General features: G+C 45.9%; 1 protein-coding gene across 5 annotated transcripts in view; it reads right to left on the bottom strand.

The window, feature by feature from the left end:
- LOC114677438 (uncharacterized) overlaps nucleotides 1–25,405 on the bottom strand; it is a 74,217-nt gene that overhangs the window by 34,142 nt on the left and 14,670 nt on the right. The window contains exon 1 of one of the 5 annotated variants that reach the window (XM_078001153.1): nucleotides 3,476–3,701. The exons of the other annotated variants lie outside the window; for them this stretch is intronic. The gene's annotated coding sequence lies outside the window, so the exon portion shown is untranslated. Of the gene's footprint in view, nucleotides 1–3,475; nucleotides 3,702–25,405 lie in introns of those variants that run through there. 5 annotated transcript variants of the gene reach the window in all.

The raw sequence follows: 25,405 nt of genomic DNA, 5'->3' as shown, positions 1-25,405 counted from the left end.
GGTGTTTCTTCAACATTTAATAATGGTGCGATTTAACAAAATTCTATTAAATTTGTTTCTCTTTACATGGAAATGTAATTTTATCTTATTAGAACTATTTCACTTTTAAACAGCCTAAAATAGCACTCTTGGAGTGAGGAAATGAACATAAACTAAGAAGACACCTGTGGGGACCTTTGTCCCAATCCCCATCGTTACTCTTCCCAGCCACCTGGCGAGGATACAGGCTCAAAGGCAGGTGTTAGGCTGAGGTCACCCGGTCACCAGGTCCAGGGCTCTCAGATGCCCCGCTCTCACCACTGCCACATGCGAGAGCAGAGAGAGAGCTCCTTAAGGCCCGTTTATTTAGCATTTTGATCTTTTTCTGATTTCTTATAATTTATAAATTTGAAGAATGCCTTCTTCCGAACTGGCGGGGGGTGTAACCAAAGCCTGGAGGCCACTGTTCCGACGTCTTTGCGGCCAGAGCTTCTTTTACTATCCTGAGTCAGAGCCTCCCGAAGCCGCAGAGGAACGCCCACAGGGGGTGGGGTGGGGACACCGCGCATTCAGGTCTCACCATCTGGGGACCCAGTGTGCTGTGGTGCCCTTGCTGAAGGAAGGCTAATTGTCCTAATGTGACCAAGAGAGCCTTCTCACGGCCACGCACAACGACAGAGACCATGTCAACGAGCATCCCAAGGTAGGACAGAGGCAGAGTGTTTCGTATTCTCTTTTACAATTTGGTGGCAACTGCTGGAGAGGCCGGTCTAATTTGTAAGAAGTTAAACAAAGAGCCTTAGGAAGACAAACAGGAGAAAGAACCTTGGATTTATTATAGAATCCGAGGCCTGGCTTTTTGAGCCAGGCTTAGTTTAATTAGCATACACCATAATGCTTGGCACCGAGGAGATGCTTAATAAATATTTATGCACAAATGAATGAATTTTGAGCACATCACTTAACCCTTTGTACACTCAGTCTCCACGTCTACAAAATAGGACGATTCAACTAGACAGTTGTCATGATTGTAAAAATGTCTTGATTTAGAGATACCTATTTTTCCCTTATTATCTACTTTCACACGTGACTACAGCAAATTATAACCAAACCTCATTAATTTAGAATTATACGAGTAAGCTTCATCTAATTCATTAAAATCTGAATTACAAAATATATTAAGAGAAATACAACATTACTTTTTAAAAATTTAATAAATAGGATGAAGACATAAGTAAGATTAATTAGATAAAATGATTTGTACATTTATGTTCCAGATTGATAAATCCAAACTTTAAAATGTCCTAACAATAAAATATAGTTCTGAGTTTGGATGCTAAAGACTTTCAGGGTAGCTCCTTTGTGCTTCTTTCTTTCTTTCTCCTTCCTTCCTTCCTTCCTTCCTTCCTTCCTTCCTTCCTTCCTTCCTTCCTTCCTTCCTTCCTTCCTTCCTTCCTTCCTTTTCTTTCTTTTTATTTTTGATGTTTACTTTTGTTTTTCCAACTAGAAACTAAGCCTCTGAAGTCAGGGAGGATGCAGTATAGAGCTTGTGAGATTTTGAAAATGTGCAGAAGTATTGCAGAAGCTTCTACTCAATAGTTGCTATGGACTGAACTGTGCACTCCCACCCTGCAAATTCCCAGGGGAAGCCCCACCCCTCAGCATGACTACTTTGGAGCAAGGGCCTATACGGAGGTCTTTAAGGTTAGATGGGGTCATAAGGGTGGGACCCGGAGCCAACAGGATTGCTGCCCGCGTAAGAGGAGCTGCCAGAGAGCTCGCTGTCTCGGCGCACATGCGCAGAGGGACGGGGGCAGCTGGGCAAGTCCGGAAGCCTCAAAGTGCAATCGGCCTGCTGCCCCCTGGATCTCGGACTTCTGGCCTCCAGAACTGTGAGGAATCAACGTAGGTGGTTTAAGCCGAAACTACCCAGTCCACGGACAGCAACCCAGGCAGAATAATACAATAGTAATTTCAACACCACACAAAGCTCTCCTGTCTCCTTGTAGACCAAGCAGCTCCGACCCACACACTCTGGTCTCACTCAAGGCTCACTAGAGATCCAAGCCCCACCCTCCCCATCCGCCTCTGCATGCCACCGTCCACCCCTGTGCTGCCATCCACCCCTGCACACTATCCACTATCCACCCCTGCACTAAACCAGTCACCCCTACACCCCCACTATCCGCCCCTACCCCATCATCCATCCCCACAACACACCATCCATTCCTGCCATTCACCCCTCATGCCACCATCACCACTGTACTCAACCATCCACACCTCACTCAACCATCCACCCTCACCCCTCATCATCCACCCCATACCCCATCGTCCCCCCTGCACTCAACCATCCACCTCTGCTCCCCACCATCCACCCCTACCCTTCACCATCCACACCTCACTCAACCATCCACCCTTACCCCTCATCATCCACCCCATACCCCATCGTCCCCCCTGCACTCAACCATCCACCTCTGCTCCCCACCATCCACCCCTACCCTTCACCATCCACACCTCACTCAACCATCCACACCTCACTCAACCATCCACCCTCACCCCTCATCATCCACCCCATACCCCATCGTCCCCCCTGCACTCAACCATCCACCTCTGCTCCCCACCATCCACCCCTACCCTTCACCATCCACACCTCACTCAACCATCCACCCTCACCCCTCATCATCCACCCCATACCCCATCGTCCCCCCTGCACTCAACCATCCACCTCTGCTCCCCACCATCCACCCCTACCCTTCACCATCCACACCTCACTCAACCATCCACCCTTACCCCTCATCATCCACCCCATACCCCATCGTCCCCCCTGCACTCAACCATCCACCTCTGCTCCCCACCATCCACCCCTACCCTTCACCATCCACCCCATCCTCAACCACCCAATACTACCCCTCACTATCCTCCCCAACCCCACCATCCAATCCTACCCCTATCATCCATCTCCCCACCATCCACCCCTACCCCTCACCATCCACCCCTACCCCCCACCACCCACCCTACCCTCTCTTACTCAGGACATGCACCCCACTTCAGGCACCTGCCCAAAGCCCATGCATCCACCAACCTGCCTGAGAGAGCAAAAGACCCTTCACCTAAATTCTTATCTACTCTTCAAGGGTTTCCATCCATTCCACTCACCCTCTGAGTTATTGCCATTGCAGTGGGGGAGACATTTCACTTGAGGGAATAAAGGGTTTTTTCGGTCCCCTCTCCCTTAAAAAAATTTGAAGGAGTTGAGCAATGAAAAGCTGCCCTTCCCTTAAGACACAAATACATTGACCCAGCATAGTGTACTAGGCAGTACCCTAGCATGCAGCAGGCAAATACAGAGCACCTGCGTCCACCTGAACTTCAATCAACCACAAATAATTTCTTAACTTATACTAGATCTAGATGACACTATATACAACCCTACTCTACTACCATGTATTAGATTATGCCAAAAAATAATCCATGGTCCTTGTAAATGCACACTTACCTGGCACACTATATTTTGCTTGCTCTGTCTGGCAACTCCTTCCATAAGGGAAGTCTGAAGTGAACAGTCGAGCTGGGAGAGCAGAGTCATGTGGGCTGGGGGAATGATGGGGTCTCACAGTCGTGCCCATCAGCCCATTGACCACACCTGCATGGCACAGGGAGATAGAGGGGAGGGCAGGTGGGTCCCGGCACAGTCACCCCTTCATCAGCCCTTCAACCACAGCCTGCACGGCACTTATCCCATGAGCTGTCACCCAGCACCCACCAGGAACTAAGCAAGAAGGACATGGCTGTGTCCTCAGGGAACTTAGGGAGGACAGTATCTCCCCCACAACACAGTTCAATCGAATGTGCCAAGGGGCAGGTGTTAGTCTAATATTAACCAGTGCTGGGAACACTGCATGATCTTAGTTCCTTCTTGAAACGTTTGTTTTCAAAGGGCTGAAGGAAAATACATCACAGTGAAACAGAATTTGAACCAGCCTCTGGCCCTGAGCACCAGTGCACCAAGCAGATGCTGGAGCAGCCCCAGTACAGGCAGCAGCACATGGGGTCTGGGGGCAGCCGGGGATCCAAGCTGAGCCTGGGACACATGTGAGGTGAGCGGCCAGCAGCACACCCCACTGTCACCTGGTGCCTTGGTAAACGAGGCTGCCAGAAAAAGCAGGGATTAAGCAAGCGTTTATTTTGCCTGGGGTCATCATTTTTGCAATATAAACTTGCGTCATTAATTTGCACAGGCATCTGACCACTTTGTGAAATGTGGAGTTTCTGAGGGCGGCAAGGCACTTAGAATCCAGCACCTTCCTGTGCTGCCCACTCTGGCAGAAGCCCCAGGCAGAGAAGGAGGCTGCAGAGAGGTAGACTAGCTGATGAAATTTCTGATTTTGTAACTCGAGCCTTCTTTCTCATTAATTTTTTTCATTTTTCCCTTTTTATGGAAATAGAACACACATACAGAAAGTACACTTTAAGTATCAGCTTGATGAATTTTCACAGCCCGTGCTCACCCTCGTCATCAGAGCCAGGTGAACAATCTGAACACACAGCAGCCCTGAAGCCACTCCCAGGCACCAAGCTCTGCCATGCCCACTTCTGAAGGCAGAGAGTCATGTGCCTGTGTTTTTGCACTTTATACATATATATTTTGTCTTACATCTTAATTGCATGTGTTATTTATCCCCAAGTTCCCTGAGGACAGAGCCATGTCCTTGTTCCCTTCTGATCAGTTCCTGGTGGGTGCTGGTGACAGCTCTTGGGATGAGTACACACTTGCTAATGAAGGGGTGGCCGTGCCTGGACCCACCCGCTCCCTCTCTCAACCTCCCTGTGGTTGACAGGTTGCTGGGCATGGCTGTGGGACACCATCAATGATTACTCTCCCTTTAACCCTTTCAGAATCAGCAACACAAGCAGTGCTTTCAACCCAAAAAGTACCTTAGCACCAGGCCATAGAGATTTTGCAAAAGCCATGGGAAACGGAGCTGGTGCAAGCGGAATCTCTGTATTCGAAATGCCTGGTACCAGAAGTGTTCTCGATGTTTTATTTTTTCATATTTTGGAATATTTGCGTATACATAATGAGACATCTCGGAGATGCTACCCGAGTGGAAACACCAGATAAATTCATTCTTTATATACACATAGCCTGAGGTAATTTTACACAATTTTTTAATAGTTTGTAAATGTAACGAAATTTTGGTTACATTGTGACTGCAACCTGTCACATGAGGTGATATGGTCTGGCTGTGTCCCCGCCCAAATCTCAACTTGAATTGTATCTCCCAGAATTCCCACGTGTTGTGGGAGGGACCGAGGGGGAGGTAATTGAATCATGGGGGCTGGTCCTTCCTGCGCTGCTCTCCTAATAGTGAATAAGTCGCATGAGATCTGATGGGTTTATCAGGGGTTTCTGCTTTTGCTTCTTCCTCATTTTCCTCTTGCTGCCGCCATGTAAGAAGTGCCTTTTGCCTCCCACTGTGATTCTGAGGCCTCCCCGGTCATGTGGAACTGTAAGTCCAATTAAACCTCTGTTTCTTCCCAGTTTCAGGTATTTTTTTAATCAGTGACATGAAAACGGACTAACACATGAGGTCAGGTGTGGAATTTTTCACTTGTGGCCTCAGGTTAGTGCTCTAAATGCTGTAGCTGTCAGGGCATTTGGGATTCCAGGTTTTTAAATTAGGGATGGTCAGCCTGTATGGCAAAAAGCTAGGTGCGGCATCCTCCAGTCCGCAGGCCTGAACATTGGGCTGCTAATGCAGGAGAAGGCAAGATTGATCTGATGTCAAATATTGAAACTGAAACGTGTCAGTGCCCGTGTGGATCAATGTTTCATGTGAGGACAATGCTGACATTTTTCTAACCAGCTGGACGATTTTAAAGCATTGTGCTGAAAGAAAGACAGAGAATTATTATTTTTTTAAAAATCTCCCTAGCTTATAAAGTTTAACACTGAAATACAGTCCTTAAGAATATCTTCTTCTAAGTGTGGTGTACAAATTCCATTTCTGCGGTGGTTTGAGGCTGATGTGCTTCTACAAGATGGTTTTGTGGTCTGGTCTAGCTAGGCAGACCCTTTTGTTTCTGTTTCCAGAAATATGTCAGGCATGTTGTCCTGTTGGCAACACTTTAATTCATCCTAAACTGTTGCCCTACAACACTTTAATTCATCCTTGGTCACAGTTTTCCGGGGCCTCTAGGCATAGGCGTTGATAATCTACACCTGGTAATACCAACGTCTGGCAGTCCAGCCTGACAATGATTCTACCACCTGTCAATGGAGCAGGTTTCAATGTAAACAAGTGTGTGAATAACTGCTGAAATATGGATGCTTTATTGCCTCAATGGAGGCCACAGCTTCCTTTCTTTCATGATAGTACCTGAAATAGTGTTTGATAAGAGCCTATCCAAAGTCCTCCTCACATTCAGCATCTTAGAGTCCAAAAGAAACGTGTTGTTGGGGTTTCTGTTCCAATTCCAGAAGATCCAAGCAGATCCTGGGAGTCATCATCATTTTCTCCTGCTCACATCACAGAGTGTGGTTCTGAGACCCTCTAGCTGTCCCAGTCCCCTATGCCCAAATTAATTCATTCACTTCAGTGCTTCAAAAACTGTCTTTAATTCTCACAAGCCCCAGGTTGATGCATTCTTCTGAAATCCTTGCTTGATGACACTAAGTAGCCATTCCCTGCCTTTCTCGGTCACCGCACACTTTCTATTTTCTCATTGCACATAGTAAAATATGTAATTTTATATTTGCTTTTCATTTTACTTTCCATCTCCTTCACCAATATGGAAGCTCCAGGAAGGGAGAGGCGATGGACTTTCTTCCCCTGTTGTTTTGCTACCGTCACGCACACAACGCCTGAATTACAGTCGCTGCTCAATAAACATCTGTTAATGATGGTAGTGGCGCAGGGGCTCGGTGCGGGTGAAAATTTCCCTGTATTCCTCTTTAGCTCAGCACTCAGGGCATATTCCTTCCTGTGCACAGTGGAAAGTGACTCTGCTGAGCCCTCAGTCACCGCAGCCTCTGCAGAGGTCCGGGCACACGGCCACCTCAGAGCCCTCCTGCAAGCAAGCAGCCTCGCACGCAACCTGGAGAATGTGCACATGCGTGGGACTGGCCCTGGTTCCCGCCACACTGGGAGGTGGCCTGTGCAGAGTTGTCATATAACAGCCCTGCCCAGGGGAGGGTGGGATGTCCCGGTTTCACATGGGTAAGATTCTTTAGGGCAGGCTCCCTACAACACTTAGCAAATAAATAGTGTTTATTCATGTGCTCATCCAAACATTTGTTGCCCAGTGCAAATTCACTAGAATCATAGTGTCAAACAGCTGGACGATCACTCATCATCACACATAGGCTTGAGGAGTCCCAGAGCTAATGTCAGCACGATGATGGATGGACGAGTGAGAGATAATTAGATAATAGATTAATAGAGACAGATAGATGGTAGATAATGATGATAATGAACTTAGGTATAGATAGACAGTAGATGTGGATAGGTAGGTAGGTAGGTAGATAACAGATTAATAGAGATAGATAATAGATAGAAAGATAATCAATTAATAGATAGATAGAGATAGATGAGAGAGATGACACTGGCTTTATCATTTATTATTATCATTTCGACAAGGCAGAGACCCCAGCCCATGGAGAAGCTGTTGGTGGTGCGGCTGGGGTGTGCAAATGTTTATACACATGTGTGTTTTTGAGGGGGAAGAGAGGAAGGAAATGGGGGAGAGGAAGGAAGAAAAACAACGGGTCAAAGCACCCAGGGCCGCCATTCACGGGTCCACGTGTTACATAGGTGGTTATTTGGATAGATGCTGCTGAAAGCTTCTGCTACCTTCCCCAGGTCAGGAATGAAACACACAGGCCCTGGTGGGGGCTCTGGTTTTTTCTGGAATTGTTCTGCTGGAACCTGCTCTCTGTGAATTGACGGCTAATGAGACAAGCAGCTGGAGTAAATGAAGGGCAGTGCTCTCCTCCCATGTCCATCCTGTGGGCTCCTCCTAGGCCGAGGAAGCTCGCTGCCCAGGCTGGGACAGACCCCCAAACAAGGGGAGCTGACAGCTCCACAACCCTCAGCCCGTGGGGACTGAAGCAGGTGAGTATCCACCCAGCCTCTCTCCTTTGGACCAGCATGAACTCTGGAGGCGTCTGGGTGCAGCTGCCTCAGACCCTACTGTCTTCAACAGGGACTGAGGTTGCAGTTTAGCTGGCTTTCCTGTTCCTACTTCCTCGGGTCCCCCTCAAAGGAGCCCCCTGCACCCCTGTGCCACCTCACTCTGGCTTGGCCCTGCTCCTCCAAACCACCAGGCCTGCCCTCCCTTGTCCTCACAGATCTGACTATCTCCACAGTGCTGTGCAGACTTCAGCTCCAAGAAGCTGCAAATGATCGAGATAAAATCCTTTCCTGAGAGCGTCATGAACCGTGGCCTATTTGAGGGCAAAAGAGGAAATGAGAACCAAGACAAGCCAAGACTTCCAAGTGAGCCCTGAGACACCTCTCAGCTGCCTGGGTGGCCAGAGATCCACCCTGCAGGAGCCGCACCGAGGCAGCCGCACATCTCCCAGCAAGTGGCACACAAGAAGGCTCCTCCCAAGAGGAGACATCTGTGGTCTTCCCAGAGCTAAGGCAGCAGGTCCAGGAGCCCAGCCAGTCACTGGCCACCTGCAGGCCTCTACACTGCAGACCTGGCCAAGCAGGCGGTGCCCATGGCCCCTTGCGAGTGGGCCCAATGTGGTGGAACAGGCGGAACCTGGGCAATTGTCCTGCACTCTTGGCCAGCCAGTCCGTGGATGCTCCTGCCAGGCAGGAGGACCGAGCCACTCCCAGTCTGGCCAGCGCCAGACTTTTCTCAGATCCAGCCACGCCCTCTCTGGACACGGTCTGGACACTGACAGACCGAGCAGGCAGTCGCCTCCCCTGGCTGGCTCTGACCTCCTGCAGCACAAGGAGAGGATGCATTGCACTTCCAGGCGTCCAGGCACTGAGGGTCACTGCTCCATTTCTTTCTGCTAACACTAATTCAAAACAGGGCAGGGAGCAGCTAGGCAGCAGCTGGGAGAGCTGCGGACCCCTTCACCCAGTTGCTGGTGGGCTCCATCCAGCCATACCGCCCACACATGCCCACCTCTAGCTGCCTCAGCCCAGCTGCACGGATGGACTCAACGGCAACTACTGCAGCAGCTCCCAGGGGACTCCTCACGGTCAGCTGAGCTTTGCTTTGAGTCAGCGTGCACGGTTCCCAAATGTCGGTGGTGATCTTTGTAAGTGAGGTGGGAGGTCACCACAGGAAGAGTGGGGAGGCATCCTCCCTTCCCGCTGTTTCCCGCCTCTTCCTCCTGGCCGTTGCCTTTCCGTGTTGTCCTCCCTGCTGCCTGCCCCAGCCCACACTGAGCAGGGTGTGGGCGGGGAGGGGAGCGGAATGGATGGAAGCGGAAAGGGTGGTGCCATCGTCTCTGGCCTAGCTTCTATTTGATCATTAGTTTCAATTCAAGAAAACATTCTTTAGAGGGAATTTTAAAAATAAATCACATGCACCTCTTGAGTTAAGAAAACCAAGTGTCACAATCGGTGTTAGAGGTAAGAGGAGGAGAGGGGACGGGAAAGTGAAGGGGCATGAGAAAGGTGGATGGGACTGAGCGTCTATATATAGCCGCACACATGCTGGCCCTCCCAGTCCACAGCACCAGCGGCATCTCCCCCACCCTACAACGTGGAGGTGGACATTGCCCCAAGGTGAGGAGCACATCAGGGTGGCTTCCAGGTTCAGCTTCTGGCTCAGGCCCCAGCCTTCATATGCGCATTCTGCTCTAGAACATTCCTGTTCATGCGTGGTCGTCATTCACTGGTGGCCGCTTAGGTGCACTTCTCAATGGCAGTGCTCAGCACGGAGTGATGCTTCTGAGTTGCAGTTTCTTCAGTATGGTTCCCACAGTCCCTCCCAAGGCGGAGGATGCTGCCAAGGAAACCGAGTCACCACGTTTGCTGGTGAGCTATAGAGTTATCAGTGAGGTGTGGATTTCTGAGGCCTCTGGCGGGAGCCCGAGTCAAGGCCCTGAGTGTCTAGACCAGCCAGAGTGTCTGAGTATAGGTCAGCAAACACGGGCAAACGTCTAGGAGGTGGTGTCCTACAGGGAGCCGAAGGCCCGTGGAACGTGACCAACTCAGCATTCCACTGGAGGCTATAAAATCAAACAGCAAACTGTTTATCATGAATGCAGGATGTGGGCAAACTCACACTGCCCTGCCACCAATAGGTGTGCTAACAGACATCACTCCCTAGCTCCGGGCTCCTTAAAGTTATCTGCTTAAACAATCTAGCCCCTATTGTCCAAAAAATGCAAGCCTACTGTGAAGCAAACGGCAGACTGACAATTACCCAGCAATCACCCCCCCTTTCTCACTATCTCTTTTGCCTAATAAATATGGAGGGTTGTGTAAAGCTCAGGGCCCTTGTCCACTAAAGGCAAGGTGCCCCCGACCCCTTCTTCTAAATATACTCTTTTGTCTCTTGTCTTTTATTCCTGCTTTCGCCCCTGTTTTCTCAGTCCAATAGGTCTGCAACAGTGTCCCGAGGATATGAATCCTGAAAGGCAACTCTCCACGAAGCAGGTATTTACCAAGTTAGTGCATGTTCCCTGGGTATTAAGGGAAAATTGTAAAATGTTCTTTACGGGGGTCCCTGTGCTGTGTTGCACGAGAAGAGAGGGTGTCTTTTTACTTTTTAAATGTGGCTCAATAAAATTTTAACTCACACATGTGACTCTCATTGTATTTCTATTACACAATGTGCTTTTTACCATGTCAAAATATCCGGTGGTTTCAGTCAAATTGGTTAGTTAGCACCATGTTCAAGAAAAACTCTACTTTTAGGAAGGTACTAAATGGTTGGTTGGTTCTTTTAATGGAATTATGTAACTCGTTATCACTAATTTGGCTGCAGAATAGGAGTCTGGGGGTTGGCTACAATGGCCTCTGAGGTCTTCTAAGCCTTATAGCTCCGTGATATTAAACTTAGTAAAAAGATGCTAAGAGATTCCTAGATGACAAGCCAGAAAGTATTCGCAGCCTCATAAAGTAGAGACAACTCAGCCGCTGTGAAGTGATAAACGTCTCCTCCGCCAGGTTCGTAGTCTCCTCCGCGAAGCCTCAGTTTTGGGTCCAGGGGTCTGGCTCCAGTTCCCCACTCTGGGTGGGAGCTTTGCAGGCATGGGTTAGTTATTCAAGTTCCGGGTGCCTGGGTGACCCATTTGTAACATGGAAATAGCAAAAGTCCCTCCCCAATGATATCAAAGGGTAGTGATGCGAGACTAGAGAAATGTGAAGATGCTTTGTAAAATTCAGAGTCCTAGATATTGGGGCTTTCCCCCTCTAGGTAGAAAGTTATAAAAGAAGGTGGCATTGACTAAGAAACAAAATAATCATATTAATGAATAAGGCGGGAAAGATTTCTGAGATTAAATAAAATTTTCACAGATTGATTTTTTCAATTCCATATTTATCATCAGAGTCAAGCAGAACTCGGAACGGATCCTTATGGTTCCGAAAGTGGCCTTCCGTGGCCTGGAGTTGCTGAGTGGAGATCTAGTTCTGCGTGGGTATCCTGCTGGGTTACACCTGTTTAATCTTTGCCTTTCTTTTGCCCAAAGAGTCAGCGTGTGAATTTGTTTATGAGGAGAACGACTCAAATTAATAACGAGGTGTTTTTTTTGTTTGTTTGTTTGTTTAATCTTTGGAATGTGCCACATCAAGTTCTGCTCCATTTCCTGGTGATTCAGATTCTAATGATGACCTTCACTCTCCCAAAACGCCCGCCTGTGACTGGCAGCAGGCCCTCTTCGCCATCCACAGGAGCGGGCGCTGCTCCAGGCACACAGCCAAGGGGGATCAGCCCTGGGGAGGGGGCCGCAGCGCACCGCCGCCTGGCATCTTTCTCCCCCTCCCCGTGGGTCCACACCCCCTGACACCATCTGGCTTCCCTCCCGACAGCCCAATGCAGCAGACAGATGGCAGCGTTTAGTTTCCACAGTGATGAGCGAGCCAGGGGCCTCCAGCCAGTGCAGGGTGACCCAGGCGAGCCCTCAGAGCCTGGCGTGGCCCGACTCTGGCTGCGCGGTTGCCCCTGGGTTGTCCTGACTGACATCGCTGGGTCCCTGCCTCTGCTTCATTTGGGAATCCTTTGTTGTTCAGTGACCAGTGAAATTGAGAAAATAAGCAGTGTGCTGATGTCATGGAAACAGTATATAGCAGCTAAAATACACCAGCTTTTCTGTTTTTCCGGGCCCATATTCTACCAGATCGAGGAATCCATGGCTTTGAGTATCAGCTGCCCACAGCTGGCTTAGCACCCTGCCAGAGGCCATGAGGAGGGAGGGAGGCAGGTGTGGTCACCATCCTTTAAAAATGTAGATGTGAGACCAGGAAACACACCTAGCAGAAACAACAGGAGTAAAACTGAAGAAAGGAAAACAATGCCAGGATGAAGTTTTTGAGAAAAGACTCCTTAGAGGAGAGAGGACTCCCATCTTACCCCCCTCACTGGGAGTGCCTAATGCCTAGTGTCAGGGCGGCGCTCTGAGCTGTAATTATCTTTCCTTACACCTACTAGTCCACAGAGGAAAATTAAAAGGTAAAACTGTTCAGATCAATCAGGCGCGGTGGCTCATGCCTGTAATCCCAGCACTTTGGGAGGCCGAGAAGGGTGGATCACTTGAGGTCAGGAGTTCAAGACCAACCTGGCCAACAGGGTAAAACCCATCTCTACTAAAAATACAAAAGTTAGCCGAGTGTGATGGTGCGTGCCTATAATCCCAGCTACTCAGGAGGCTGAGGCATGAGAATTGCTTGAGCCTGGGAGGTGGAGGTTGCAGTGAGCCAAGATCGTACCACTGCACTCCAGCCTGGGTGACAGAGAGAGACTCTGTCTCAAAAAACAAAAACAAAAACAAAAACAAAAAACCCTGTTAATATTAGGTCCATTTGCCCCAAGAACAGTTAAATTATTTAGTAACAAACCAAACCAACTTTAAAGTTATTTCAGTTGGCAAGAATTCTAGCAACCTGGGTTGCCAGAATTTGTTCACCTGGGTTCACAGGTGAAAACTATGAGCCATTCTAGTTCATTTCCTTAAAAAAAAGAAAAACTTAAAAAAAGGGCACAGGATAGCTTAGGAAATCACAGGGTTCCAGCCGCGAAGCTGGACAGAAGCTCCTGGGCACCAAGGCTGCAGCCACACAGAACACGCCAGCTTGGCTCTGATGCCACCAGCTCCAGCCACACGCACACGGCCAGTTGCATCCTACAAGTGTGCACTGCCACACCTCCAGCAAATATTTCATTATCCTAACCATATCCTTATACTTTATTTGGTTGGCAATATTGGAGACTAAACTGCTTCATATAATTTATCTTTCTAAATAATGGAAATTGACTCCTTTAAAAATTTTAAACTATTTTAGATGGCCTGTAATATATGAAACTTTTTTTTACATTCTTCAACAAATAGCAGTTTAATGTGTGTGTGCGATTCAGTGTGAGTATTAAGAAAGTAAATTTTAGAGCAATTATATCATTGGGTCCATTGAATTATAGAAGGATTTTTGAACCCATATTAAATGTTCCCAGGCTGTAATTACTTTAACTTCTATATTTCTTCTTACAGTTTTTCTTCTTCTTCTCCTCCTCCTTCTTCCTCTTCTTCTTCACACTTCTTGCTGTATTTTTCATCAAATCTTAGGATAAGAAATGGGTTGGCTAAGTAATTAGGAAAAGTAAAAAAAAAAAAAAAACCTTTCAGAACAGAGAAAACAATAAAGATGTTAGAGAAAATATCAAAAAAGCAATGACTTGTTGCTGATGTTAAAGACCCTCCAAGGCTTGGGGTTTTTCTGACCCCCAAACGCTTGTCCTTATCCCTGTCCTGCCCTTTCCCTCTCCTCTGATCTTCCCCAGTACCATCAATACATATGTTTCTATCACCTGCAGTCTTCAGTCCCGTTGCCTTCCCTCTCCTTCCTCTACCAACACGCTTCCCAGTAAACACCTTACACTTTCCTTTTCTACTTCCTCACTTTTCACTCACACTTTAAAAAACTGAAATTTCACTCCCCAACCCCACCAGGAAAGAAAGAAAATGTACCAAACACCCCTCCAGTGGAGAAACTGCCCTTGCTGAAGGTATTCACAGAGCTTCCTAATTGATAAATCTGGTGCATACAATTCCCATCTCAAGGTCTTTGACCTTTCTTCCACATTTGGCACAAGTGACTACCCCCATCTTGAAACGGCTTTTCTCTCCATTCCACACAAATTCTCCCTTCTGGATTTCTTCCTGTATCTCTTCTGACGGATTCTTTGCCACGTTCTTTTATGGCTTTCTCTTCTTCTGCCTGCTCCTGAAGTGTTAGGATTTCTCCGAAGATTAATCTACAATCTTCTTCCCACCCCATACTGACTGAGAAGTGTTATTAATGCACAAGGGGCCCTATCGTGGTGCTGTGGTTTGGATGTGCCCACGGAAGTTACTGTTTTGACAACTTAATCCTCAATGCAACGATGCTAACAGGCGGGACCTTTGAGAGGTGATCAGGTCATGAGGGCTCTGCTTCATAAATGGATTACTGTCGTCATTACATCTGGGGAGTGGGCTCCTGATAAGTGAATGGGTTCAGCCCCCAACCCCCTCCCTTGCATTTCCACCTTCCACCACCCGCCATGGGATGTCAGAGCACGAGGGCCCTTGCCAGATGCTGGCAACTTAATATTGGACATCTCAGCCTCCTGAACTGTGAGAAATAAATTTGTGTTCATTGTAAATTACCCTGTCTTTGGAATTCTGTCATATTAGCATGAAATGGACTAAGACATCTGTTGAGAGGTTATGGTTTTGTCCATCTAATTTGTCATCTTTACTTGTCTCTTTGCAAATATGATTCTCCTTGTGGTCAGGCCAGAGCCAGGCCTCTGTTGTGAAGAATCAGTGGGGAGACAGGCCTGAAAAGGTGGAAGTACTGGGAAAGGGAAGGGCATTGGAAATGTTCCTGAAGACACCGCCGCTGGGCCTATGGAGGGTGGGGCAGGTGGTTGGGGATGCTCCCCTGGGGTGCTGACGTCTTCACATTGTTCAAGGGGCACAGAGGAGCAATCGGGTATTTGTAGAGTCTCTCTTGGTCCAGGGCTCGGCCTCTTTGGTGGTGGTAGCAAGAGCTTAATCGTTCTACCTGCATCCCTGAACTGTACTTTCATGTATCTACCTGCCTGGTAGACATTCTCCCCAAAACCCCTGCAAGCAAATTGAACCTGCTATATTTCAACAGCACCCATTGTCTCCTCACCTTCAAAATGCTCTAATTCTGTGTTTCTTATCTTTGGTAATGACATTACCCATGACCTAGCAGCCCAGGCTGGGACCCCATAAGGTCTCGTCTCTTCCTATTCTCTGTCCTCTTATTCTTCACATCCTATTGGCACACAAGTGAATCAGCCAGGGTCCTGGCAGGACAAGGGGGCCCACTTAGAGGGTTTAACTAAAAAGAGTTTTACGAAGGGACTGTTTACATGAGTGTGGGCAGGGCTGAGGGAACACAAAAGAGAAGGTAAAATGTTGAAATTTGTTCCTAAGACATGTCCGGATAAGCAATCCAGAGACCAAGAGCAGAGTGGTGACAGCCTGGGGTAGAGGGGTTGGGGGACATGGGGAGCGGTGACTAAGGGGATATGGGTTCATTCAGGGGTGACGCTGGAGAATGTTCTAGAATGGATGGTGGTGATGGCTGCACAACTCTGTGAATGTGCCAGACACCAACGAACGGCACGGTGTAAACCAGTGAACTGCGTGTACATGAATTACATCTCAAGAAAACTGTGAGAGTGGTTTACAGGGAAGAGGAGGAGGCATTGGCAGCATTCAGATTGAGCAGTAACAGGGACCGAGGAGCCAGCAGCCTGTGGGCCTGGAGGCACAGGGGAGGGGCCAGTGGTTCTGAGACCTGGAGCCACCTGCCTGAGGGTCGCCCAGGCCAGAGAACAAAGTCACAGCCAGACCCAGAAAGCCAGGGAGTAAGCAGGAAGAAGGACCCCACGCTCCCTCCCCCGTCCCCCAGGCTCCGGCCCAGACCGTACTTCCGAATCATAGGAAAGGTGGGCTCCTGGCCTTGGCAGAGACAGCAGAGGAGAACAGCCAGTCCCGAGCCCTGTTGGCTCAGAAGCTGCACATGGCCATCTCCCTGTCTCTGCTGTCACCACCTTCTCAAGACCCCCGTGAAATCCTGTCTCCAGTCTCTCAGCAATCCACATCTCCTCACACTGGGGAGACTGTGTTGCTGGAGTGGGGCGCACGTGTTCATCAACAGGCTGTTCCCAAGAGGAAACACTGACCCAGAGCGGCCAGGTTTCCCAGATTGTAGATACAATTAAAAATAATAATGAAAGACGTGGCTGGTCAATGCCAACCAGGAAGCTAAAGCATTTCTACAGCCTGAGGGCTGCCCATTGGCTACCTCTGCCCAGTGAGAGAGCCGGGGTGCAGGAATGCAGGGCTCCTGGACCCACTGCCACCTGCGTCATAACGGGGTCCTCTTGGGTAAGCATTGTGCTGAGGAAGAGAAGGAGCCCAAAAGGGGACATGGAGGACCCCAAACACAAAGCTCCTGCCTCCCGGGGGATAGAGCTTCTGACTGCTGACCTGTGTTCCTTTAGGCTGGTAGCAAGAATCTTCAGAGCTTTGTCCCAACCGCTTGCTTTCCTCTTTTTCTTTTTCTCGAACCCAGAACCAGTCGCCTCTTGTTGGGCTTTGTGGGGCGGCAGATGCACGCCCGGCTTGTCCTCAGCCCCTGACCCTTCTCTCAGGCTCTTGCCGTGCACAGTGTCCACGCAGCCCCTTCGCTGGCCGTGGTCACTGTCTCCATCACAAGCAGAATGAGGATGCTGGGCCTCGTGGGGCTGTGCCGAGGGCGGTGGCTTCTCTATGAAGGGCCCATCTGTGGGCCAACAGATCTCAGCGTGTGGCTTCCGTCCTCTCAGTCCCACACGTGGCAGTCCTGAGGTGTCCTTGCCCTGCCCTATGCAGGGCGGGCCCTGTACCCCACTCCTGGTGCATGCCATGGAGGTCAAACCTGACCTTTGCCCCAGAAGGAGACATTATCTCAGTCTCCCAAGATAGTGCCATGGGTTGATCTTCCCCGGGCCCACCTGCAGTCCAGCCTGGTGCCAAAAAGAAAAGCAGTCAAAGGAGGGTAGAGGAGAGACAGGGTCCTGGACACATCCTTGCGACCCACACCTCATTACCTGCTGCAGCACAGCCTCGCGTGAGGCGAGGAAGGCCACATTGGCAGGACGCGAGCAGACAAGCAGCCTCAGTGCCAGGCACACGGGGCCTCACACACACCACCAGGAGCCGTGTTGACATCTCAGTTCCACAGGTGAGGAAATGGCCACGAGGCTCGGAAAACAGCAAGGTCACCTGCCCCTGTCATACTTGAAGAAGGTGCTGTCGCAGGACTGCCTGTCCCCCAGAGCTCTCCACCCCAGAAGCCTGGAGTCTTAGGAAGTCAGTGACACTCGCACAGCAGTCAGGACAGGTGCCTGACTCAGTCACCTGCTGCCACCAGGCCCGGCTCAGGTACAGCGGCCAAGACAGCGCACCCAACCACCAGGCGCCTGGAACACATAAAACAGGCTGAAGTTTTGGGTTCCTAGTGTTTATTCCCCAGCAATAAAACACAGGCATCATCAATGTGGAAAGGTTAGAGACAAGCGGTTTAGATTGGGAAATTTGTCACAGACCAGAAGGAAACTTGAATCTTCTTTTTCTCCAACAAACTGAAGATGACACACAAGGACATATCTTCCGGGAGTAGAGCTTGAAAATAAAAGCCTCCAGAAACACTTCATGAAGACATTTTTCAGAGAAAGTAAACATCAAGGAGAATGTGGTGGTTTGGATTCTTTCCTTAAACAGAAGTTAAAATAAAATGTTTTGACAAAGAAGAAGTGCTATTTTGATCTCCCTGTGAAATTTTTACAAGAAGCTCTGGTAGGAGTTTTTAAACACAGTAAACTCTTGTTTGGTGGCAGTGTTACTGTGTGTGACTGATATTTCATATTGGCAGATGGCCAGCAGGTGAGGACGAGGAGGGAAAGGTTAGGAGGATTCTGCTGTTTCCTCCAATCGGAACTAGAAACAGAAGAAACTACTCCAGTACTACTGAATCTCCAAGCAGAATTTACTACTGACAAGGTACGCATCATCATTAATACAGTGTCAGAGTTCTACCACACGGCTAGCCCGAAGAGCCAATTTTTATCTCTCAGTGAGATTGATTTTCCATTTTTCTTGTCATTCTCTATTCAGAGTCTACTCTCCTATTTCCCATAAACTACAATAAGAAAACACAGTAAGTTAGAATCATTGAGCATTCTTTAGTCTTTTTTCTTATAAACAGACACCGTACCGCACAACATAGCAGAATGCTGATAACATTTTAACATGCGCTGATGCCAGCTATTCAGGCTGCCTACCCGAAAGTGAAAGTTTTAGTTGCTTGTTTGGAAGTATCTGAATAGCTGACTTGAACTAAGAGGAAAATGCTGGAAATCCATTGACCTTTCATCTGGTTGTTTGTTATGTAGATATAATCAGACTGGTATTCCTTTATAATTACAACTACCATCTGAAACCGAAAAAAAGTTAGTGATGTGTTGACAAATACTTACATCCCCTCCCCCAAATTCTTAGTGTCAAAAAGAAAAAAAAAAAAAAAAAGCATATTTTTGAGGGACTGCCATCTGCCGAGCTGCTTGGCAGACGATACAGCCTCCACCTATTCTCTCAGTAACTCTGAAAGGTGGGCGTCAGGACTCTGAAGGCTCCGGGGTTTTATCCTACTTGCAAGCCAACAGGTGGGCCTGCAGTGGTTCCGTGCATGCTGGCAGCAGACCTGAGCGCCCTGAGCTCAGGACAAGTAGCTTTATTACTCCCACACAGCAGGCTGTAGGAGTTGTACGTGTGCCTCAGTTCCCCTTGCTCTCCAAGTCCCATGGGGGGTGAGGTGGAAAGTCCCAGTTGGATCCTGCACATCTGGTGAGTGTGTGTCACAGCTGACAAAGTCCAAGCTTGGGAAACCCCATTTTTTTATGATGGGCTGCAAGCAAACCTGACCTTTGCCCCAGGGGGAGACATTATCTCTGTCTCCCAAGATAGTGTCACAAACGGCTGTCGATGACTCTGCACACATGATGAGTGGCAACTGGAGACGCATGGAGAATTAGCTCTCAATGGCGGGCAATGCTATTCCACTTACTACAGATTCATAAAGGAAGCACTTGAAAAGGTAACCAGCCTGCTCAAGTCACAAAGCTTATTCAATTGAAGAATCAGAATTCAAATCCCGGTGGGTTTGACTCCAGAACTCTCCCCTCTGTATCTTACAGCCAAATATATTATAGTTCTCCACATTAGAGCATGATTAATCAATATATAAAAGGCATTATGGGCCAGGCGAGGTGGCTCACGCCTATAATCCCAGCAATTTGGGAGGCCGAGGTGGGAGGATCACTCGAGGTCAGGAGTTTGAGACCAGCCTGGCCAACATGGTGAAACCCCGTCTCTACTAAAAACACAAAAATTAGCTGGGTGTGGTGGTATGCACCTGTAACTCCAGTTACTTGGGAGGCTGAGGCATAAGAATTGCTTAAACTGGGAAAGCGGAGGTTGCAGTGAGCCGAGATCTCACCAATTCACTTCAGCTTGGGTGGATCACTTGAGGTCAGGAGTTTGAGACCAGCCTGGCCAACACAGTGAAACCCCATCTCAAAAATATAATAATAAATAAATAAGTAAATAAACAAAAGGCATTATGACCACAAACTCCTGAATTTACTACACTGGCACCTTGAATATTTAGAGTGTTTCAACAAAAAACCTATTATCACCAGCCCTTTAACCAGGCCTTGCAATCTGGCATTATGCATTTTAACCTCACCTCACATCTAGCAATCTGCATTTTTCATATGCAGAGCATGAGATATGGAAAGTCAAATCAGAGCCATTGCCCCTGGAGGGCATGGCCTGTGTGCTTGGCCCCACCTGGGAATACAGGGCAGAGCAGGGCTACCTCTGTTCCGACTCACCACCTGTTCAAACCAGGCCACCCTCAATGCCGTAGTGTGTGGTACCTGCATTTGGGCGCACTGTGAATTTTTTTTCTTATAAAGACAATAATATATTCATACATTTTGATAATATGGTAATTTAATTAAAAAAAATTGGGTTTCTGAAAAAATGTTATGTCATTATTATGTATGCATTTCTGCAGAAATTTACTAGAAAATGCTTTCTAAAATTGTATTTAAACTTAAAAGATTATAGTTTATTTCTAGACATAGAAAACAATTTTATACAATTGAAATGTATGATTTTTATTCTCAATGATTATCTATTTAGTGCTAAAATATTTATACCATATGTGTCCATTTAAAAAAAAAAAATAGGAGGGGAGTGAAATGCCAAAATTAAATGTCTAAAAAAGGATCAGAAAGAATAAAGTAGCCACATTTTCGCTAAATCTAACCACCTCAAGAAGTGAAAACCACAACGGGAACCACTCTGCCCAGACGAGTGGCGTGGCTTCATATAGAACAGGATTTGATTTGCACATTGGGTAAAATCTTGTTCTCCAGCTTTACTGAGGTATAGTTAACATATCAGAAACTGCACAAATTTAAAGGGTATGATTTGTTGAGTTTCAACATATGCATGCACCCATGAAAACATGATAAACAAGATAATGCCTCATGATCCATTGTAATTCCTACTTCTCTCCCTTCCCTGGATATATGGTTTGCAAATATTTTCTTCAAGGCTGAAGTAGAATCCTGATAGCTCAAAAAAAACCTCAGCCACAAATATTTCCAAATTAAAGCTTCTAAGATGGCTGTGAAGTTTTATATTATTAATTGGTATAGAAAAGCAAGATACGCTATACTCCATTTTTAACTACAGCTGTTCAATTTGAGGTTTATCCCACAAAAATACTTTATATTATTTTTGAAACTATGTTGAATAATTTAACAATTTTCTATTGAATCAGAATATATTTCAGAAATATTAATTGTACAGCTAACAAAACACCGCAGCTTCATTTTTTCCCTTCAGCAAAACGAACCAAGATGAAAATATTTACATCTAGAAAATGTATTATAAATGTTAGCACCTTGTTAAGCATATTGAGTAGTGATAACAAAGTCTAACACTGTCCTGTCCTGTGCAATAGAATTGATATACTTCAATCACATTACAGAAATCATGTTAATTTTTTCACTTTAAAACAAAGTCGGACTGGGTGCAGCGGCTCATGCTTGTAATCCAAGCGCTTTGGGAGGCTGAGGAGGGAGGATCACTTGAGGTCAGGAGTTCGAGACCAGTGTAGCCAATATGGTGAAACCCCTTCTCTTACTAAAAACACAAAAATTAGCTGGGTGTGGTGGCATGAGCCTGTAATCCCAAGCTACTTGGGAGGCTGAGGCAGGAGAATAGCTTGAACCCAGGAGGCAGAGATTGCAGTGGGCCGGACTGCGCCACTGCACTCTAGCCTGGGCAACAAGAGCAAAACTCCATCTCAAAACCAAAAAAAACAAAACAAAATAACAACAACAACAGCAAAAGTTGTACTACAACATAGATGAGCCTTGAAAATATTATGCTAAGTGAAAGAAATCAATTACAAAAGACCATATATTTAAATTTGAAATGTTAGATGAACTGAACATAGTCTTAGAAAAGTGAAACTTACCAATATTGACACAAGAAGTAATCGATTTTAAAAATTCTATAAATATTCAGGAATTATCTGTACTTAAAGCTCTCCCAATCTGACCCCACCCATCCCCCACAAAACAAAAGTCCCAGTCCAACTAAATGTTTCAGAGAGTGTGGGGAAGTTAGAGAATAAAAAAGGGTGGGCACTTCTCAGCAATTTTCATAAAATCAGTATAATTTAAGCATCAAACCTAAGAAGGACATTATAAGAAAAAAATAATAGGTCAATCTTCCTTGTACATACGTATGTAAACTTTATAAATAAAATATTAGGAAATTAAATATAGCAATGAACAAAAAGGATAATGCATCACACAATTTGGGGCTTATTCTTAAAAGTAGTGTCAACATTATAAAAGAAAGGAAAAGTACGTAATCATACAATTGATAAAGAGAAAGCATTTTTTAAAAATTTAAATTCATTTATGTTAAAAAAAAAACCTCTTAGCAAGCTAGGAATAGAATGGAACTTCATTATCATGATAGAGAGCACATGTTTAAATAGCTAGGAATAGAAGGCAACATCATTATTATAGTAAAGAGTATTTTTAAAAACACATTTAATAGTGAAATGTTGAAACCTTTCCATCTGAGATTAGGAAGTAAACAAGAATATTTTACATCACCACATTTATTCAGCATTAAAATAGTAATTCTTGCCAGTGCAGTAAAGATATACAGACTGGCTAAGAGATAATAAAACTACCACTATTTGTTGATAATATTTTGATGTAGAAAGCATAAATTATTAGAATTAAGAAGTTAGTTTAGCAGAGTTGTTAGACACAGGTAAATATTTTTAAAAATCAATTATATTCCTATGTATTAGCACAGTTGGAAAATGAAATACTAAAACAGATTCACTTACAAAAGCATAAAATATAAAATATTTAACACTAAAACTTCGTTAAAAGATGCACAAGGGCTATGCAGAGAAAACTCTACAATATTTTTGAGAAAAAATCAAGGTAATCTAAGTTGGGGGGGGATATACCATGTTCATAGATTAGAAATGTTATTATTGTAAATATATTCATTTTCCCTGAATTGGTCTATAAATCTAATGCCACCTTGATAAAAGCCTCAGCAGGATTTTCTATGGTAATTAACAAAATAATTCTAAAATTTATGTGGATGCACAAAGGGCCAAGAAGAGCTAAGAAATCTTGAATGAAAAGAACAAGGCAGGAGGACTTAGTCTACTCGATATCAGAATTTATTATAAAACTTCAGTAATTAAGGCAGTTTTTTGTGCAATGATAAACAAAGAGACTGAAAAAATAGAATAATTGGTGCATACAGACACACACATATAGATATTCCATTTCCGGTAAAGGTAATAGCACTGCAAAGTAGTGGAGATTTGTTTTTTTTCAGTAGATGGTACTTGAATAATTTGGACACCAACATGAAAAAAAATTAAATATAACCCTTCCCTGAAGAGTTATACACAAAAGTTAATTCCAGGTATACTGTTTATTTAAATGTGAAGGGTCAAATAACAAGACTTTGAGAAAATTATATAAGAGAAAAGCCTTTGTGATTTTGGGATAGAGAAAATGGAATAGGAATAATGCTCTTTTGAGCACTAACCATAAAGAGAAAGATTGATAGATTAGACTATATTAAAATTAAAAACTGTTTTTAAATTTAAGACTAAAAGATAACACTATGAGAGTGAAAAGGCAAGCCACTGAGTGGTGGAGTGGTTATATCAAAGACAAAAAGTCTATAGCCAGTACGTATCAATAGTTTCTACAAATCAATTAAGACAGACAACCCAACCAAAAAAACAAGCAAGAGATACCAAAACTTCACAAAAGAGGAGATCCAAATGATCAACAAATATGTGAGAAGATGGTCATTTTCATTAGAAATGGGGAAAATGTGAATTAAGGCAACAGACTATCACTACACATCCACCAAGATGGCTAAAGGCTGACAGTGCTGATGATGAAAATGTAGATTGGTTCAACCTCTTTGAGAATGTGACAATATTCACTGAGTGTGGGTGTGTGCATACCCAATGCCTCAGCAATTCCATTCATAGGCACATGCCCAACCAACATGGGAGCTCATGCTGCACATCAAGACACACACCTAACTATTCACGGCAGCATTCTTATGGGCAGTCCAACATTGGAAGCAATCCAAATGTTCACTAACAGTGGACATCACAGAAGCCAAACAATAGGACATTAAACAGCACTTTATATGAAAGAGCTGCTGCCTCACACAACCAAACAGATGAATCTTTCATACATACACAGTCACACTCAATTCTGAGGAGAAGCCAAACGTACCCACAAAAATATATGCTGTATAATTCTGTTTTCACAAACTTCAAAAACGAGACAAATGAGCCTGTGATGTCAGGACCGCGTTTCACTTGAGCAGGGAGTGAAGGAGTGTTCGGGAAGATACATGAGTGGGGTTCTGGGGTGTTGGACATATTCTGCTGTTGTGTTTAAACCTGGGTGTGTGCACAAGTGTTCCTCAAGCTGTATAATGATGGGGCATGCACTTTCCTGTATGTGTTCAACATAGAAGAACAGGAATCAATTAGGTTATCATAATAACTTAATCGTTATGAAGAGGAAAATGGGTGAGGTAGAAAGTACTGCAGAGCTCAGAGGAGAACATACTATCAACTGCCATGGTTGGCCTGCTTTCTTGCGAAGGAAGGAACAGAGGAAAGAGAAGAGAGAAAACAGGAGTTACGTTTATAGAAACCTCCCATGAGGAGGCTGAAGGGAGATCTCAGGATGACAACTCATACAAGATACTGAGTCCCAGTCCAGATGGGAGCAATGTGACTCGAGAGAGGGAATTTTTCACCAGGATTCCCAGTGCCATGGTACTGCCTTCTTCCCCGGAAGACAGCATGCCCAGGTGAGCCTGGGTTCTTGCTTTTGTGTGGACACATCCCTGCCCTGTTCTCAATGCTCTTCTGCCTGCATCAGTGGAGGGTGCCCATTAATCCATCTTTGTGATTTCCCCAAGGATATATAGAGGTGAATTCATAATTATCGTCTATTTCCATCTCAGAAAATACAACTGTGAACTAAAAAATAATGATTCAGCTTTTTCCCTAGAGCTGTTTCCTCAGGCAACCGAATTACGGATTAATCCTTTTACCCTAGTGCTCTCCCTAGGAAACCTCCAAATGACTTCAGTGAAATTTCATGTAGTTAATGGTTACTGGATCTTTCTGAGTGAGTTATCATTAAAAATACATACTGAGCTTGGTGGTGGATGCCTGTAATCCCAACTACTCGGGAGGTTGAGGCAGGAGAATCGCTTGAACCTGGGAGGCGGAGGTTGCAATGAGCTGAGATCGCACCATTGCACTCCAGCAAATACCTAACCCTAACCCATATCCTAACCCTCACCCTCACCCTCACCTGGTTTGCTAGTAGAAAACCTTGAGTATCATTTTATACTGAAACACTTTCTGGGTTAATTACCATTGTCCTCCAAGAAAAGCCATCAACTCCGACGTCTATTTTGGTTTCGGCCAAGCAAGTCTCATGTAAACAATTCTTCACTGATAAGAACTGGACGCTTCCCTCCTCTTTGGCGTCTGTAACTTTT

The sequence above is a fragment of the Macaca mulatta genome, chromosome 4 (genome assembly GCF_049350105.2).
Source record: "Macaca mulatta isolate MMU2019108-1 chromosome 4, T2T-MMU8v2.0, whole genome shotgun sequence".
NCBI lineage: Eukaryota > Metazoa > Chordata > Mammalia > Primates > Cercopithecidae > Macaca > Macaca mulatta.
Note: the sequence above shows the minus strand (reverse complement) of the source record. Positions and strands in the feature narration are given on the sequence as shown.